The sequence below is a fragment of the Mesocricetus auratus genome, unplaced genomic scaffold (assembly GCF_017639785.1).
Source record: "Mesocricetus auratus isolate SY011 unplaced genomic scaffold, BCM_Maur_2.0 Super-Scaffold_100676, whole genome shotgun sequence".
Classification (NCBI taxonomy): domain Eukaryota; kingdom Metazoa; phylum Chordata; class Mammalia; order Rodentia; family Cricetidae; genus Mesocricetus; species Mesocricetus auratus.
The window spans coordinates 120,297,947-120,307,213 of NW_024429266.1; positions in this window are offsets into that span (position 1 = coordinate 120,297,947).

Sequence of the window (9,267 nt, forward strand, 5' to 3'; positions counted from 1 at the left end):
TTCTTACAGAATCCAGGACCACCAGCCCAGCAGTGTCCCCACCAACAATAGGTTGGGTCCTTCTCATCCCCCCCCCATCACTGAAAAGAAAATGTCCTACAGCCTGATCCAGAGGTATTTTCCCAACTGAGGTTCCCTCCTCTCAGATGACTCCTGCTTTTGTCAACCTGAGATAAAACTAGCCAGCAATTTCTCCAAGTTGCATTTGGTCATCGTGTTCCATCACAGCAACAGTCACCCTAACAAGTCAGGCCCCATATTCGGTTACAGGCCCCCACAGAGGGTCCTGATTCACACCTCCCAGAAGTGGGTTGTCTGACACTACAGGATAAATGAGCTTCACAAAAATAAGTTAAACATTTCAAATTAGCTAATATGTATTTGGAAAGTCTCCATCTTAAAGAAGTGATGAACGTCTGAGATGACCTCACCCTGATCATTATACATTGTGCACATGTAATTGAAATGTCATACTGTAACCCACAAATTTGTACAATTCTTATTCTTCAATGTGTCCTTAATTATTTTCTTTGTAATGGCATTAAGTGTTATTTATACAAATGCACCCACACAGGGACAAAGGCCAGCTGGGGGACTCCAGGGTGACACAGTCAAGGGAACAATCCCTCCTTTCCTGGTGGTTTGACCTCAAGCACCAAGGCTGGAGGAACAGGACCTCGTGGTGTCTTTGACAACGATGGGGAAGCTGCACCAGAGCGAGGTGAGCAACCCCATTAATGCTCATCTTTGGACATCATGCTTCTTGTAACTAGATTTAAGATGTCCCTTGTCCCAGGAAAAACTCCCTGTGCTCGTGCAGAGGGCTCTGAGGACAAGGGATTAATGCAGGGTTCAAGGAGGAAACGTTTCTAGCTGAGTTATGAGAGTCCTGCTGACAAGGATCTTCAGGTCACCCCTCCACCGTGTCGATGGCTGCGCACACATTCTCGCAGCACTGATTCTTACTAAGAGGAAGTGCCTAGGATCAGACACCCCCACTCCAAGACAGTGGTCCACGAAGCCCGGGCCTCCTGGGGTGGATGGTGCTGGGGCCAAGTTAGGTTATGTCCTCTCTTTTGCAAATGGGGGAGACTTTCGGCTCAATTTCCTGTGCAGTCTCTGGGTCCCCAGGCTAAGACCAGGAAATCAGAGCAACTGGCGGGACACCACAGTGAGCAATAGGAAGGAAGTCCTTTTGGATATCTATGATGGCAGCTGGTCTTCTGTCCTTAGAAAGATTTTCTAGAAAAGAAGGAAACTTCATATAGGGATTAAAAAACGGATGATGAGAGAGAAAGCTGATCAGAAGGTAAAAGTAGATGAGATTCAGTGGGAGAACAGGAAGCCAGCAACCTCGGAGTGCAGCGAAGTCACCCAGGAGAGAAGGAGTACTTTATACAGAAGGCAACACATGAAAGGCAGAAGATTAGGCTCCCCTCACCCCCAGCAATACACAGGGTTTGAAGTGTTAATGATGAAATCGAACATAAGCTGATAAGTAAAGTAGGTCACTAAAGACAAAAATTCCACATTTTATTCAGCTTGGAAAGCAACAAACAGTGGCTGCTAAGCCAGATCAGCTGTAATTCTAGCCAATGAGAATTGAGCAAAGCTAAGGAAATGATGACAAAAACAGCTGTCTGAGCTGAGGTCAATGAGAAGTCCAGGGAAGTTGTCTTCAGGGACTCCCTATTTTTTTCCCTCCCCAAGATTTCCAAGAATGTCTCCTACCTCCAGTGTCCACAATACACTGCAATTCACATGTCTTACCATGAAAAACCCTGGGCTAGAAATTGGACTACTTTGTTTAAATTTTTTAATTTTATTTTTAATTAATTTTTATTTAAGTTAATAACAATTTTTACACGCCAGTCCCAATTCCCTCTCCCTCTCATTCTCCCATTTCCCCCACCAAACCCCCACCCCACCCCCATCCACTCCTCAGGGAGGGAGAGGCCTCCCATGGGGAAGCATCAAAGTCTATCATATCATTTGGGATAGGGCCTAGCCCACTCCCCTCATGTATCTTGCTTGAGAGAGCATCCCTTCATAGAGAATGGGTTCCAAAAGCCCATTCATGCACTAGGGATAATGTCAGGGCCCATTTTTGGAATATATTTTGGAAATATATTCCACCGGGTCATGAGTTCCAAGAGCTCAGAATTTCTATAGTCTTTTAGATGTCAACTGATAGCCCTTGAATGGCCTAGCTTTGGTGGGGAATGCCTCCTATTCTAAGTAACAATAGCTTTGGGTCAGATCGAGATACACCCACCCTGAAGGCTACTGAGATGTGCTGGTGTGGGGTGCCTGAGGGTTTGAGTACCTGCTGCAAACGAGTCTCTCTAAGATTAAGGGAAATATTTTCTATCAACCCTTTATACATGATAATAGATGCCTTCTGCCATTGCCCCCACCTTTGGATGGTTACTTAAGATGATAAATCAATAAACCGTGGCCTTCAGTATTAATGGATAGTCCTCCTGATATGACCAGGGGTCTCTGTCTCTTCTTTAACACCATTGGAGAGTTAGCCTAGCCCATGCTCACACTCCTCCACTCAGGGTTGGACATGGGATTGTTTGGCTGGTTCTGATTGCAGCCCCAAAGACAGTCCATGATAAATGGCCCCTGCAACTTGGGGCTAACACAGACAATACCTGACAGGATAAATACTGGTGTCATTGCCAGTGGTCCCATGGACTGCCCAAGCCCCCCAACTGGCACCCACTTTCAAGGGGCTTTGTTTGGTCTTATGCGGGTTCCCCAGTTGTCAGACTGGGTCCGTGAGCTCCCACTTGCTCAGGTCAGCTGTTTTTGTTGGTTTCTCCAACACAGTCTTAACCCCTTTGTGATGGGGGAAGTACTTCTGTGTATATTTTTGTCTGATGGGTTGATTAAAAAAAAAGCCAACAGGGAAGCAAGATAGGAGACACTAGGAGTCGAGGAGGATTTTCGAGGGTAGAGAGTCACCATGTGATCCCGGGAAGAGAGGACATATCAGGATGGCATCCTCAGAAAGATAAGTCCTTATAGAAATATATATAGGAGAAGGGCATTTAAGGTAGCCTCTCTACTATTACTTAGCTTCTTAGTTGGGGTCATCCCTCTGGATTACTGGAAATTTCCTTAGTGCCAGGTTTCTTGTTAAGTCCATAATGGCTCCCTCTATTAAGGTATCTGTTTCCTTGCTCTTCTTCTCTCTTCTTCCCCCAACTCTACCTTCCTGATCCCTCATGTTCTCCTCCCCCTTACCCTTCTCCCCTCCTCTTTCTCCTGTCTCCCTCCCCCTATGCTCCCAATTTACTCAGGAGATCTTGTCTCTCTCCTCTTCTCAGAGAGTCTATGTAGGTCTCTTAGGCTCCTCCTTGTCCTATCTTCTCTGGGGTTGTGGATTGTAGGTTGGTTATCCTCTGCTCTATGTCTAATATTCATATATGAGTGAGTATATATCACGTTTGTCTTTCTGTGTCTGGGTTACCTCACTCAGGATAGTTTCATCTAGTTCCATCCATTTGCCTGCGAATTTCAAGATTCCATTGTTTTTTTACCACTGAGTAGTACTCTATTGTGTTAATGTGTCACATTTTCTTTATACATTCTTCAGTTGAGAGGCATCTAGGTGTCTTCCAGGTTCTGACAATTACAAATAATGTTTCTATGAACATAATTGAACTGGTGTCCTTGTTAGGTATGAATATGCATCCTTTGGTTACATGCCTAAATGTTGAATTGCTGGGTCTTGAGGTAGATTGGTTCCCATTTTCCTGAGAAACCACCATACTAATTTCCAAAGTGGCTATACAAGTTTGCATTCCTTCCAGCAATGGAGGAGTGTTCTTCAGGGTCAATGCACTACTCTATGAGTTCCAATTTCTTTAAGGCACGTTTCTTCCTAACTCCCACATGGTTTCTGTAAGGATCATTTGAAGCTGTTGAGTGTTCAGTATTGTGTGGGTTAATCAAAGAAAGAGGGTCACTCCAAAATGAATTTTAGACTCTCTGGCAGCCGGAACAGCTTCTATGACCTGCACCTTGAACATGTGCAAAGGCATGTTTATTGATTGTTACACAAAAGGGCTGTTCAAGGGGGTCAAACAAGTTCCTCATACCAAAGCCCTGATGCAATCTATACATTTTCTAAAGCAAAGCATCAGGACCCAGGACCCTGCCACTTTTGTCCTTACTGTGTACTGTTTGCAGTACCCAGTAGTCCAAGACATCCAGCTGTGCCAGGGTTGTCTCTGAGCAGGACACGCCAGGACTGTAAAGCTCCCTCAGAAAAACAACACTATAGACAACAGGAAACAATCACTGTTTTCCACAGTGATTTCTTCTGGGTCTGAGTACTTCTAGAAAATAGTTATTCATTCTGATGTTTACCCTAGACACATTGAAAACAACTATTTTATTCTAATGTGTGCCCTAGATACAATGATGCTATTTTTTCCTCTACAGAGGCCATGTATTCTGGTGCAGAATCTGAGCAGCACTAGTGAAAGGATTCATATTGCCTAATCACTAAAATAATCCTTCCTTAGTCTAGGATCCCAATCAGCGAACGATGCTGTACACAATGTATTGGCCTTTCCACCTCACTTAACACAATGAAAATAGTCTGCCACAGGCATACCGGGAGACTCATCTCCCAGGTGATTCTAGACTCTTGTCACATTGACAGTTAGCATTAATCATCACAACTCCACCCCAATCTGGTTCTGTAGAGCCACATCTGGTACCATAATCTGTATTGGGCAGATCTAGAGGAACATGTCTGTCTTAGTCAATGTTCTGTTGAAAAGAAAGCATTTAATTGGGGCCTGCTTCAGAGGTTTAGTACATTATCATCATGGTGGAGAACATGGTGGCTCACAGCCAGACATGGTGCTAGAGAAGTAGCTGAAAATTTTACATTCTTATCTACGGGCAGCAAGGAGAGAGAGACACTGGGTCTGGCTTGGGCCCTTGACATGTCAACGCTCACCCCAATGACACACTTCCTCCAACAAGGCCACACCTCCTAATCATTTCAAAGACTAAGCCTATGGGGGGGGTCATTCTTAATCAAACCACCACAGTAATTAGCAGAATGAATATATGTTAAAAGGTGATTTCTTAGCTTATACAATATATTCTGAGAGATCCAACAATGGCTGCCATTCTGTGATTAAACACACACACACACACACACACACACACACACACACACACACACACACACTGACCAAAAGCAATTTGGGGGAGTAAAGTGTCTATTTGGTTTACTCTTTCAGATCATAACCCATCACTAAGGGAAGTAGGGGCAGGAACTGAAGCAGAAACCGTGGAGAAAAGCTACTTACCACCTTGCTTTCTGGCTTGTTCTCAGGCCTTTTCTGGGATAGCTTTCTTATACCGCTCAGGCCCACCTGCCTGTGGACAGTGCCACCCTTGGTGAGCTGAGTCTTCCAACATCAATCATGGCAATGCCCCCACAGCCATACCCATAAACTAATCTAATTAGACAATTCATTTCTCAGTTGAGTTTCTACAGCTGACTCTAGATTGTATCAAGCTGTCTCCACACCAAAGAGGCAGAGAGCCATGTAGCAAGCTAGCTAGTTGTTCAGTCCCCAAGACTGGATGTCTTGGCAGTCCAGTTACTGAACGTCTTTCTAATCAACAAAGACCCAAATGCCACTGAATTTCCATATCCAAGCAAACTACCATAGACCTCATGGGTGATACAGAGCTGCTGAAGATGACATCACTGGGGAGCCTGTCCCAACAATACACTGATGCAAAAATCAGCAAGACTTTGCTCCTATCCCAAGAGATGTCCAGATGATGTTCTTGCCATCTGGAGCACTGCAGACCAGCCAACGTCAACAAGGGGCACTAGAATCTACTGATGCTCAGGTTAAGAGCAGACACTGAAGCTGAAGTCAGAATTTTATCAGATCCAAGACCACCTAGGTAGCTCTATCTTCTGCAAAGACCACCCAATGTACCAGCACTGAAAGAAACAAGTTGTCCCTAAGTATTTTGTGTCTCACTACAATCTGCCTAATTTTACCTGATTACTGAACAAGGAAGCCATTGTAGATCTAGACCCCCTCCTCTTCCCAGCAAGGTACAGGAAATATCACAGAAGAGGTGACTGTGAAATGTAGGTCTAAATGTAATTTTTATTGAATGAAAGTATTACTTGTTCATCTCCAGTGTGACAGATGATGACAGAAAAACTTCCGTACCTGCTACCTCATATGTTGTGGTTTGAATGGCAATGTCCTTCACAGGCTTAGGTGGTGCTGCTGGATTGTAGAACCTTTGGGAGGATGAACCTTGCTGGAGGAAGTATGGCACTGGAGGCCGGCTTTGTGTGTTTGTAATCTCACCTCACTTCCTGCTCATCCTCTGACTCAGTCTTGTAGCTGAGAATATGATGTTTCTGCTTCCTTCTCTGTCCACCATGCCTGTCAACTGCCTTGCCTCCTCACAGTGATGGACTCTTGTCCCCCTGGAACTGTAAGCCCAGGTAAGTTTTTCCTTCTCCGAGTTGCTGTGCTCATGTTATGTTGCCACAGCAACAAGAAAGTAACTAATACGGCCATATAAAAACAGTTGTGCCTCTGCAGTGTTCGCTGTCTTCATTCGACCATGATTTTAGATCACCCTTCTAACCTCTGTGTCCCATGAATACTGAGTTTGAGCCCAGTTTCCATGACGCCTGTTCCCACTGTGAATTAGATGAAGAATGGAGATGTGCCAATTCCTGGTGAATATTTTCAGAGAGTGGGAGGAAGCAACTTATGGATTCTTGGGGTGGTCAAATCCGATAAAGGCTGAAAAGTGAGGCTGGTAATGCCCAAACCAATGCACAGCTCATTGTCCCTAAGCCTGCTGCTCCAAGCGCTAGCATCCTCCCTTCTGCTCAGAGACAGGACCTCTGTCTTGGTTGCCAGCTGCTTTCTTTGTTTCAGCTGGTGCCCACTATCTGCAGAAGCATATGGGAACATTCAAACCTTCCATCCTTCTTTCCAGAGAGGGTGGCAACTGGAAACAACACGGAGGACAATCCAGCCCAGGTCTCTTCGGGAAACCTGAAGCCGGAAGCCATGTATATACCTTCTGAGTTCTTGCCTACAGTGAGTGCTCAAGACCAGGACAGTGCTTTCAATTCATGGAGGTGACCACTCACCTGACTATAAGAAATGGGAACAACAGCATTTAGAAAGTATCTTTTCATTTACAATATCCATGGATCTTTTCATAGAACTTTCTGAACTAACAAAAGAAAGGAAGATTTTTGAAGTAGCATATTTAATTTGAGAATTATTTTTTTAAACAGAGTCTCATATAGCCCAGGCTGGTTTCAAACTAAGGATTCAACCCTCATGCATGCTAAGCAAACACTCCACCAACTGAACTACATCTCCAGCCCTAATCTGAGGACCTTCAAAGGTGGAACTAGCGCTTTAACCAAATGTCCTTCTCACTTTGGCCATTTTCCATTTTGTAGTGCGTGGAGGGTAAAAGGGCCAGCTAAAGAAGCAAACCCTGACACACTTTGGCCCTGAAACCAGAGCCAAAAGGCTAAAAAGGGCCAGTGAAAGAAATACACTTTGGCCCTGAAACCAGAGCCAAAGAAACACATTCTGCCCCTGACCAACTCAGCACAAAACCCAACCAATCCCTGAGCACAAAATCCAGCCAATTCCGAGCACAAAATCCAAGGTCAGTGATTGAAATCTGACCAAGTCCCACCCTGAAAATCTTCACCCTGGAAAATCTCTGCCCTTACGAAGTTCTGTATAAGCCCTGTGCCTGTTCAGTTGGCTGTAAAGAGAAGCTTTTTCCTTGAGAGGAGCCTTCCCGCTAGCCTGGTTCTAGTGCCGCATCAGTCCCAAATAAACACACAGGAGACTATATTAATTATGAAGCTGTTGGCCTTGCTTGTTTCTTACTAGCTAGCTCTAACTTAAGTAATTACCCCATAATTGTTAATCTAATTATTTCTCTTACCGGAGAATAGTTCCGGGCTTCCTACCCCATGGCGTTACATCTTGACTCTCAGTATGTTTCTCCTACCCAGAGTCCTTCTGGTCTCTAGTCCCTCCTGTCTTGATTCCCTATTGGCCAGGCAGTGCTTTATTGAAAAATGCACAGGACTTCCCCCAACAGTTGGCATATGCCTTTTTCCACCCTGGTAGAGGCAGTCACTCTCCTGGATTCCTCCCTCCCAATAAATTTCTTGAATGAGGTTTGGGTGAGACCTTCCTTGACAGAATGGAGCAAAGCAGAAAAGTGACAACTTCTTCTGGAGCCAGGAGTAAGTCTGAGCAGCTACACACTTTCCTTGAGGAAACCTTCCCTAGCAGGGTAGTTACAATCTAGGGGACCTGAACAGAGCTGTAATCGCTGGTGAAACCCTCCCCTGCCAGAGCAGAGTTGTTACATAGGGGAAACCTCTCCCAGGAGCAAAGCTGTTAAGTTGCTACACTTAGGCTCCCAACTCCCAGAAGCTTTTCCATCAGAACTGCAATGCTTACAATTCACACATGCCTTTCCTTAAAAAGTCATCATCTTCATTATCGGGTTTCATCTCTTCCATTGATTTTTTTTATAATTTCCTATTTGACTCTGAAGAGTATAGCAGCAAAGGAAGATATCAATGAGCGGAACTTCTGAATACAGGGACTTACAAGCACTTAGCAGGCTGGCGGAAAGCAGGATGAGATTCAAGAAATGCTGTAGACCGTGTCTGCAGAACCGCCGCAGGAGCCTTTCATTTAAGATGGTGCATTGAACAGCTTGACAGCAAAAGTAAAGAAGGGGAATGCTGTTTAACCAACTTGTAATGAAACAAACAACCCCCCTACACACACTCACACACACATACACAAAAGCAAGAACTAACTTTCCTGAAAGTGTCTACAGAAAAAACATCTCTCACTTGCCACTGGCTAAAATTCTCTGACATGCCCTTCACTAAACCAGTAAGTGAGTGAGGAATAGAATTACTATAATTAGGTTAAGACAAGTCAAAATTTACCTCTGGAGAGAAGGGAAGGAACCTCTAGTCTTAATGAACTTCTCATGAAGTAGAGGACAACCTAAGATCTATTTTCTTTTTATTCTTTTTTTCTTTATTCTCCATTTCTTGTGTCTCCTTAAAAGTGATTACTGCTGTACATACACGCATAAGTGTGGGATTGTCCAATGGAGTGTGGGAAAACCTACCAGTGGCCATCCGCCCAAAGAAAAGTGATTCTCCCTCCCCTAGAA